Source organism: Anolis sagrei, chromosome X (genome assembly GCF_037176765.1).
Source record: "Anolis sagrei isolate rAnoSag1 chromosome X, rAnoSag1.mat, whole genome shotgun sequence".
Classification (NCBI taxonomy): domain Eukaryota; kingdom Metazoa; phylum Chordata; class Lepidosauria; order Squamata; family Dactyloidae; genus Anolis; species Anolis sagrei.
The window spans coordinates 95049383-95059905 of record NC_090034.1 but is presented as its reverse complement, the minus strand read 5'-3'; the positions used below and the strand labels follow the sequence as shown (position 1 = coordinate 95059905).

At 42.7% G+C, this 10523-nt stretch overlaps 1 protein-coding gene across 4 annotated transcripts in view; it reads left to right on the top strand.

The window, feature by feature from the left end:
* Positions 1-1205: 1205 nt before the first annotated feature.
* Positions 1206-10523, top strand: part of LOC137094896 (pleckstrin homology-like domain family B member 3) — a 60663-nt gene continuing 51345 nt past the window's right edge. The window contains exon 1 of one of the 4 annotated variants that reach the window (XM_067460839.1): positions 1206-1393. The gene's annotated coding sequence lies outside the window, so the exon portion shown is untranslated. Of the gene's footprint in view, positions 1394-1482; positions 1570-3010; positions 3176-10523 lie in introns of those variants that run through there. The other 3 variants (XM_067460836.1, XM_067460838.1, XM_067460837.1) reach the window with 3 other exon arrangements.

Here is a 10523-nt window from a genome sequence, read left to right as displayed (position 1 = left end):
GGCATTACTTTTCATTCAACCCTCGTATATAGCTGACAATAATGCTTTAATTGTTCTAATCAATGTTTTATCTATTGTTTTGAATTGTTGTTATATTGTTGTATTTGTTTATGTTATTTATTTATTTACCTTACTTATATGCCGCTGTTCTCAGCCCGAAGGCGACTCACAGCGGTTCGCAACAAATACGAACAGCAAAAATTCAGTGCTACAGTATAGAAACAGTTAACAACCTAACACATTACACAATTAATAAACAGTCACTACAATACCCATTCACTGTCGTCTCGTCATCAAAAACATGTTCCAGATTCGTCATCCATTGTTCCATTCCAGTGTTCATTAACCAATCATTGCACTAATTATTCGAACGCCTGCTCAAACAGCCAGGTCTTCACTTTTTTGCGGAATACCATTAGAGATGGTGCTAGTCTAATGTCCGTAGGAAGGGCGTTCCACAGCCAAGGAGCCACCACCGAGAAGGCCCTATCTCTCGTCCCTGCCAGCCAAGCTTGAGAAGCAGGCGGGATCGAGAGCAGGGTCTCCCCGGAAGATCTCAAAGTCCTGGTGGGTTCATAGGCAGAGATGCGGTCGGATAGGTAGTTTGGGCTGGAACCGTTTAGGGCTTTAAAGGCCAATGCCAGCACTTTGAATTCAGCCCGGTAGCAGATCGGTAGCCAGTGGAGTTGGCGCAACAGGGGGGTTGTATGCTCCCAGCGCTCCGCTCCTGTTAAAATCATGGCTGCCGAGCGTTGGACGAGTTGGAGCTTCCGAGCTGTCTTCAAAGGCAACCCCACGTAGAGAGCGTTGCAGTAGTCTAAACGGGATGTAACCAGAGCGTGGACTACCATGGCCAAGTCAGACTTCCCAAGGTATCAAACTGTTGCCAAGACATAAGCCCTTCTGAGTCCTCCTCTGGGGGTTGCTAGAAATAAATAAATAAATAATAAATAAATCAGAGGTTGTGAGGTCTGTTGGAAATTAGTCAAGTGAGGTCTATATATTTGTGGAAGGTCCAAGGCGGGAGAAAATGCCTCTGGAACATGGTCACAGCAACCCAGAAATAGAGAGCTTCCCAGTTTTTTTCCTGCTCCAACGCTAGAAAACTGCAGTGGAGAGATTATAGTCAGGATTCCCATTTGGTTTCACTCTTCCACTCCTTGTTGACTATTGGTGCAGTTAGTTCCTTTGCAGGAGGCTGGCTTGGTTTCACTCTCTCTCTCCCTCCATCCATCCCTTGCTGTTTTTTTCCAAGCTCTGATGTCACAAGTTTTGTTTGGTTTCTTTCTTTTTTTCCCCTTCAAGCAAAGGGTTGTAAAACTTGTTTGAACACCAGGAGGGCAGGAGCGGAACCTTTGGAAGCTGACATTGCAAGCGAAGGCAGCGGGAGAAGGTAGGAACAGGGCAACAACAACAACCCAGTCCAAATGTGTGTCTTTGACTGGTTTTTGGTGGTGGTGGGGGATACTGGTCCCTTCTTACGACCTTCGGGAGGGATATTTCACCATGTGACTGGCAGCTGTCCATCCCAAAAGATCAGACTCCCAAAGTGTTCCTGCCTAAGTTGCTGTGAGTTTTCTAAGCTTTATGTCCATGTTCCGGAAGCATTCTCTCCTGACGTTTCGCCTGCATCTGTGGCAGGCATTCTCAGAGGTTGTGAGCACTGTTGGGTGCTAGGAAAATGGGGTTCATATATCTGTGGGAGAAAGAACTCTTTGTCTGTTTGAGGCAGTTGTGAATGTTGGAGTTGGCCACCTTGATTAGCATTGAATGGTCTTGTAGCTTCAAAGCCTGGCTAGTTGCTGTCTCTTTGTTGAGAGGTGTTAGGGTGTCCAGGGTGGGAGAAAACTCTTGTCTGTTTGAGGCAGTTGTGAATGTTGGAGTTGGCCACCTTCATTAACATTGAATGGTCTTGAAGCTTCAAAGTCTGGCTAGTTGCTGCCTGGGGGAGTCCTTTGTTGAGAGGTGTTAGGGTGTTCAGGGTGGGAGAAAGAACTCTTGCCTGTTGGAGGCAAGTGTGAGTGTTGCAACTGGCCACCCTGATTAGCATTAAATGGCATTGCAGCTTCAAAGCCTGTCTGCTTCCTGCCTCCCAACAAAGCATTTCCCCCCAGGCAGGAATCAGTCAGGCTTTGAAGCTCCAAAGACATTTAATGCTAATTAAAGTGACATTATTAGATATATAAATCCTTAGAGGTAGCGAAAAACTTACAGCAAACCAGTGATTCAGGCCATGAAAGCCTTCGAAGATACATTGTTCCAGGCTAGCTTGAGAAAATGCTCTTTGGGGGGGGGGGGGGGGCTACAGTGCCTATCATCCAGAGATACCCAGGGATTCTGAGAGTCAAAGTCCAGAGGCAGCTTCCAAACCAACCTATTTAATTCAGCAGCATACATTTCAGAGAGAAGTAACTACTTGAGTTTATTTTCCGTGTCAAAATAAGAAACTTCTAAGCCAGGCATGTGCCAATTTGAGCCCTTCAGGTGTCTTGGACTCCAACTCCCACCATTCCTAACAGCCTCAGGCCCCTTGGACTCCAACTCCCACCATTCCTAACAGCCTCGGGCCCTTTGTACTCCAACTCCCACCATTCCTAACAGCCTCAGGCCCTTTCCTTTTCCCGAAAAGGAAAGGGCCTGAGGCTGTTAGGAATGGTGGGAGTTGGAGTCCAAAACACCTGGCAGGCCTAAGTTGGCCCATACCTGCTCTAAGCTCTTCCTCTTCCTCAATTATTGATCATCCCACCTTTTTATTAGAGTCCAGATTTAGAGAAAAGTTTTTGTTTAATTCCAGCAACTTGGGCTGCTTGAGAGAATGTTGGGATTTGCAGTTACCAAAGAAAGACCTTAATGGTTGGGGATTCTGGCAGTTGTAGTCCAAAATAAAAGGAAATTCTGGCTGGGGAGGAAGTGTGGGGGATGATGCAAAAGAGGGAGGGAGGAGAGGAGGAGGGACACCTTGGAAAACCAGGAAGGGCAAGGATAGAAAAACTGGGAAAGGTGTTATTGGCACCATCATCCACCAACTGAGGTCCTAAGGAAGAGGCTGGGAGACAGGAAAGGATTGCGATTCCCGTCTTGGTGTGAAGTCAGGATTGATTGAAGCCTTGGCTTCGGAGACTCACACACGCCCCTTTCTAACCTTATCTAAGGACTAAAGGAATTGTTTCAGAAGGTAAGTGTGTGTCAAAAAAGGATGACCTTGGAAAGATAAGGGGCTCCCAATGAGGATCTGTCTTCCTTAATAGTAAATAATAAGAGTTTGAGTCAGTTTTTTCCAGATTGTCTGTTTTGTTTGCTGGTTTAGAGATTGGGTTAGAAGTCATTGTGATTTTTGGGGAGTGAGGAGATTTTGGGGGATCCACATTGCCCTATATCTCAAGATCTGATCCCAGATTATCTGCTTCGAACTGGATTATATGAGTCTACACTGCCAGATACTACACTGGAATACTGTGTCCAATTCTGGGCATCACAATAGAAGGGAGATGTTGACAAGCTGGAATGTGTCCAGAGGAGGGCGACTAAAAGAATCAAGGGTTTGGAGAACAAGCGCTATGAGGAGCGGCTTAAAGACCTTGGCATGTTTAGCCTGAAGAAGAAAAGGCTGAGAGGAGACATGATGAAAGCCATGTATAAATATGTAAGGGGGAACTCATTAAATGCACTTTCCCCCATCCTAAATTGAAGACCTAACCATATTGTTCGTCTTCTCAAATACAGTTTTTCTACTCCTACCTCATCCAGGGTTTTATCATTTTATTTTGTCCATTTGGCCTGCCCATTGTGTTCGATTTTCTATTATGCTATTTTGCTTTGTTTATTTTATTTTGCCACTGTATGTACGTACTTTATTGTGATGTAATTTTTGTTGTTGTATTTTGCACTTTATTTTGCTGTATTGTATCTTTGGGCTTGGCCTCATGTTAGCAGCCCCGAGTCCCCTTCGGGGAGATAGTGGCGGGGTATAAATAAAGTTTATTATTATATATTGTTGTATATATTGTTCCGGCTTTCATGGCCGGAATCACTGGGTTGTTGTAGGTTTTTTCGGGCTGTATGGCCACATTCTAGAGGCATTCTCTCCTGACGTTTCGCCTGCACCTATGGCAAGCATCCTCAGAGGTAGTGAGGTCTGTTGGAACTAGGAAAAAGGGTTTATATATCTGTGGAATGACCTCCAACAGACAAAGAACTCTTGTCTGTTGGAAGTAGGTGTGAGAGTTTATTTTTATAAACTAGCTGTCCCCTGCCACACGTTGCTGTGGCCCAGTCTGGTGATCTGGAAAATAAAGTAATGGTATCTAATATATGTAATCCCTTTATGCTTGTGGGTAAGCAGTATTCTTTGTTGTTTCTAAGTCAATGTTGATGTGGAGATTGTCTGGTTTGCCTACTCTGGAACATGCGACATATAATTGTCCTTCTTTAGGGGTCCCTTTCAAATCTAGGATACTATATCTCTGTGTGTGAATCATATATATCTATCTATATCTATGGCTGGATGGCTCTTTGTCAGGAAGGCTTTGATTACATTTTCTTGCCCTGGTGAAGGGAGTTGGATTGGATGGCCTTAAGTATTTTTTCTTGGTCATGAGGGTTCTGTGTGGGAAGATTACTCCAATTCTGTCATTCAGAATGCTCCTTGATTTTAGGTGAACTATAAATCCCAGTAACTACAACTCTCAAATGTAAAGGTCTATTTCCACCTAACTCCATCTGTGTGCCTAGTTGGGCGTATTGAATATTCGTGCCAAGTTTGGTACGGATCCATCATTGTTAGAGTCCACAGTGCTCTCTGGATGTAGGTGAACTACAACTCCCAAACTCAAGGTCAATGCCCACCAAATCCTTGTAGTATTTTCTGTTGGTCATGGGAGTTCTGTGTCCCAAGACTGGTTCAATTCCATCATTGGTGGAGTTCATAATGCTCTTTGATTGTAGGTTTACTATAAATCCCAGCAACTACAACTCCCAAATGACAAAATCAATTTTTTGAGTGAAGGACATACATTGGGTTGTTAGGTGTATCGTGTCCAAATTTGGCAGCAATCCGTCCAGTGGTTTTTGAGTTCTGTTAATCCCACAAACGAAGATTACGTTTTTATTTATTTATATAGATTGTCGAAGGCTTTCATAACCGGAATCACTGGGTTGTTGTAGGTTTTTTCGGGCTATATGGCCATGTTCTAGAGGCATTCTCTCCTGATGTTTCGCCTCCATCTATGGCAAGCTTCCTCAGAGGTAGTGAGGTCTGTTGGAACTAGGAAAATTTGGTTTATATATCTGTGGAATGGCCAGGGTGGGACAAAGAGATCTTGTCTGTTGGAGATAGGTGTCCGTGTTTATTATTATAAATAAAGTTTATTATAGGGAAGATGGAGAAAGCTTTTTTTTTTTTTTTTTTTTTTTGCTGCCCTGGACATGTGACAATGGCTTCAAACTACAGGAAAGGAGATTCCACCTGAACATTGGGAAGAACTTCCTAACTGTGAGAGCTGTTCAGCAGTGGAACTCTCTGTCCCTTGAGTGTGTTGGAGGCTCCTTCTTTGGAGGCTTTTAAACAGAGACTGGACAGCCAGTTGTCAGTGGTGCTTTGAATGCAATTTTCCTGCTTCTTGACCAAATGGGGTTGGACTGGATGTCCTATGAAGTCCAACTCTATGATTATATGAAATGATTAAATCAGCAACTTCGGAAAACTTAACACTTTCCAACCACAGTTCTTAGCTGGTTGGGGATTATGAGAACCAAAGTTGGCAAAAATAATTTCCCCCAGCTCTGGGAAAAAAGAAATGATGAACATTTGATTCTCTTCTTAAGAACCTATTTTTCCCCCTGACCAAAAAGAGGAATTAAATGCTAGGTTTCAGATTGCGGTGCGGTCTGGAAAGCCCAGAAAAGAGGGCTGGATTTGTGGTGCTTCAGAAAGTCAGGTCCTGGGAGAATAGAAAGGGGCTGTTTTAAGGAAAGTAAGGTACTTTTTTTTTAATCCTGAGAGTTCCTGGAAATGTTAACTTCTGTCTATATGTGTGTGTGTGTGTGTGTGTAGGGGGAAGGGTAGTTTGCAAAGGTGAAAGAACAAGGAGTGTTGGCTGGTGCAGGGAGAGAAAGAGGTCAATGGTGTTTCACCATAAGGAAGTGAAGCTGGAATGGAGCCAGGCTCAGGTCTTTCCAAGTTGTTTTTGTACCAGGTCACTGCAGCCACACTTTTGTACCTCGCTCTCTCTCTCTTTCTTGTTTGACTGGTTTTGGAAAACAGCCGAGCAAAGTCGTTTCTTCCACTGCAGCTTTGCGGATAAGCCGTAATTATCCAACTTGGACATTACGCATAGCGGCCGAGAAGTATTTCTTTATCTGACAGTTCCTGTCTTTCTCTCGGCAGCAAGGACACGAAGCTACTCATGCTAGGATTCAAAAGAACAACCCAAATTTTTACACACACACACACACACTAGCTGTCCCCTGCCACGCTTTGCTGTGGCCCAGTATGTGTATATGTGTTTTGTGTGTGTATGCATGTGTCTATGTGTATATATGTGGTTTTGTGCATGCGCTGTTATGTAATTTTTATTTTTTTGGCTTTTTAAATCTCTTCCACTGTGTTTTCATGAGTGACGGTCACTCGTTGGCCCGATAGGTGTCTTGTGTCCAAATTTGGTGTCAATTCGTCCAGTGGTTTTTGAGTTATGTTAATCCCACAAACAAACATTACATTTTTATTTATGTAGATACTAGCCGTCCCCTGCCACGCGTTGCTGTGGCCCACATGGGGGTTCTGTGTGGGAGGTTTGGCCCAATTCTATTGTTGGTGGGGTTCAGAATGCTTGTAGGTGAACTGTAAATCCCAGCAACTATAACTCCCAAATGACAAAATCAATTTTTTTGAGTGAAGGACATACATTGGGTTGTTAGGTGTCTTGTGTCCAAATTTGGTGTCAATTTGTCCAGTGGTTTTTGAGTTATGTTAATCCATCAAACACAGCAACAGCAACACGTGGCACAGCAACACGTGGCAGGGGATGGCATGCCATATATATATATATATATATATATATATATATATATATATATATATATATATGCCATCCCCTGCCACGTGTTGCTGTGGCCCAGTCTGGTGATCTGGAAAATAAAGTAAAGAGAACGTGTTGGTTTCTAATATATGTAATTTATTTATGCCTGTAGGTAATCAGTGTTTCTTGTTTCTTTGTCAGTGTTGATGTGGAGATTGTTTGGTTTGCCTACTCTGGAACATGCAACATATAACTGTCCATCTTCAGGGGTCCCTTTCAAATCTATGATACTGTATCTCTCTGTGTGTGAATCATATATATTTATCTATATCTATGGCTGGATGGCTCTTTTCAGAAGGGCTTTGATTACGTTTTCTTACCCTGATGATAGGAGTTGGATTGGATGGCCTTGAGTATTTTCTGTTGGTTGTGGGTGTTCTGTGTGGGAAGTTTGCCCCAATTCCGTTGTTCATGGGTTTCAGAATGCTCTTTGATTGTTGGTGAACTATAAATCCCAGTAACTAAAACTCTCAAATGTCAAGATCTGTTTCCCCCAAACTCCGTCTGTGTTTATATTTGGGCATATGGAATATTCATGCCAAGTTTGGGCCAGATCCATCATTGTTTGAGTCCACAGTGCTCTCTGAATGTAGGTGTACTACAACTCCCAAACTCAAGGTCAATGCCCACCAAACCCTTCTAGTATTTTTTGTTGGTCACGAGGGTCTTGTGTGCCACGTTTGGTTCAATTCCATTGTTGGTGGAGTTCAGAATGCTCTTTGATTGTAGGTGAACTATAAATCCCAACAACTACAACTCCCAAATGACAAAATCATTTTTTAAGTGATGGTCACTCCTTGGGTTAGTTGATATCTTGCGTCCCAATTTGGTGTCAATTCGTCCAGTGGTTTTTGAGTTATGTTAATCCCACAATTGAACATTACATTTTTATTTATATAGATTTGGGCTTAAAATGGTGGGCTTAAAAGCAGTTTGAACAAATCTCATTGAACATTGCTTCGACATCAGTCCGTCAATAAGCTGCATACACACACACCTACATGTACACACAATTAATTTCCAATTCATTTAAAAATATTGTGTACTTTCACGACTTAGATGTAGGTTTTTTTATTTTTGGAAAAACAGTTAATTATATATTCTGATAAAAATAAATAAATAAGATGCACCCCCAGTATCTTGATCCAACACCCAAGCCACTGTATCACACTGGCCCTCCTTACCTTCCATTGTACTGGGCATTATTGTGTGTTCCAATTGAAAGGGTTGTATTCTGTCTTGAGTATGACAACATGTATTTTGCCCAGGAAAGGGCAGCCCAAGCAATCTGCTGGGGCCGGGGACTATATCAATATTCAGGGGGCCACATGCAGCCGCGGAGTAGGATGTGTCCATCCCTAAAGTTTTCATATTTCTTTTTAGCCCATCTTAAAATATCGGAGCCTCCAGTGGCGCAGTGGGTTAAACCACTGAGCTGTTGGACTTGTTAACTGAAAGGTTGCAGGTTCGAATCTGGGGAGCGGAGTGAGCTCCCGCTGTCAGCCCCAGCTTCTGCCAACCTAGCAGTTCGAAAACATGCAAAATGTGAGTAGATCAATAGGTACCGCTCTGGCGGAACGGTAATGGTGCTCCATGCAATCATGCCGGCAACATGACCTTGGAGGTGTCTACGAACAACGCTGGCTCTTTGGCTTAGAAAGGGAGATGCTTCTTGGCAGGGGGTTGGACTGGATGGCCCATGAGGTCTCTTCCAACTCTTTGATTCTATGATTCTATGATTCTATGAGCACCAACCCCCAGAGTCGGACACGACTGGACTTAATGCCAGGGGAAAACCTTAAATACTTGTGTGTTATTGTCTATATGTGAGTTATATTAATTGTATTGTTTATTTTGCTTATTGCTTGTTGTTTTTATTGATGTGTTGTTGGTCTTGGCCTCATGTGAGCCGCTCCGAGTCTCTTGGGGAGATGGTGGCGGGTATAAATAAAGTTTTATTAGTTTTATTATTATTTACCTTTATTTATTTTTTGTTGTTGAATTAAAGCATACTCATAGCACAGTCTCTTGACAGATTCTATGAGGTTAGAGGCAACGGCTTGTAGAAGGATGTCTACTCGGGTGTTTCTGAATATAAGAACTTGAACTTGCATCTCCCTTGGCCAAAATGGAGGAGTTCATCGTTGACCCCATTCTTGATGGGTAGAAACAGTGCCGTACCTTTCTGTTTAGGTGTGCTTAAGAACAGGGCCCTGTTGGCCAGGGGGGCACATCTTCCTGGCAAGAAAATTAAAATTACAACGGATTTTGCTTATGTGGTGCAATTCTAAATTGGAAGGTGATCTGTTTAGAAGTGAATCCAGACATAATGATAGAGTTGATAGCCCATAGGAGTGTGTCACAAAGCAGGTCAACCTTCTTCTGTGCCCAAGGAAGGGACATCACAACTAGCTCAGGGCCTCATTGGTCATAAATCCAGCACTGGGAAGAAAGATGGGATTGCAATACTGAGATGGATAGTCAGTTACATCCAATGCTCTGAAATGCATTCGTGATTTAATTGGGCAGAGCCCAAGCTGTTAATTATCGTTAATATATATGTGACAAGCATTGAGCCACAGTCACTTCCAGGAAAGGCACAGGATTTGAAAGATGGACAAGTTTGGCTGGTCAAATGTGTCCCTTTGAGGTGGTTTTGGATTTATTGTCTCATCAGTGGTCATTGTTGACTCTGTTAACTACGCCTGGTGCAAATGATAGGTCAAAATTATAGGTTGCTTATATTAGGAACAATTTAGATGGAGTTGTAGAGGAGTCATTTTTTTTAGCGTAACACATTGAAGTTGATTTTAAAAGAAAGCGGTCAAGAATGTAATATTGACTGTGTGTGTTAGAATTTTGTCTAATTAGGGCAGTTGTATTAGAATTAGAAAAAGTTAATACCGTATTTATTTGAGTCTATTGTGCAATTGAATCTAATGTTCACCTCCATTTTCAAAAACCTGAAACCCAAAATAAGAAAGGAGATTCCATCTGAACATGAGGAAGAACTTCCTGACTGTGAGAGCCATTCAGCAGTGGAATTCTCTGCCCCAGAGTGTGATGAAGGCTCCTTCTTTGGAAGCCTTTAAACAGAGGCTGGATGGCCATCTGTCAGGGGTGCTTTGAATGCAATATTTCTGCTTCTTGGCAGGGGGTTGGACTGGATGGCCCATGAAGTCTCTTCCAACTCTATGATTCTATGATTCTAAGTATTTACCATATTGCGCAAATCTAATGCACACCCTCATTTCTTTGGTGTGTGTCAGGAGCACCTTGATTTTTAACTCCAGCCTTATTTTCCATTTTGGCTTTCCAATAATTTTTCTTGCAGGTTTCATTTGTTATATCCCAAGTTCTTGTGTTACAATAACTGCTGTGTTGTATGCAAGCTGGTTGGTTTCTTCCATTGTTGTTATCTCATCAGTTGCAAGTACAGCATTCACA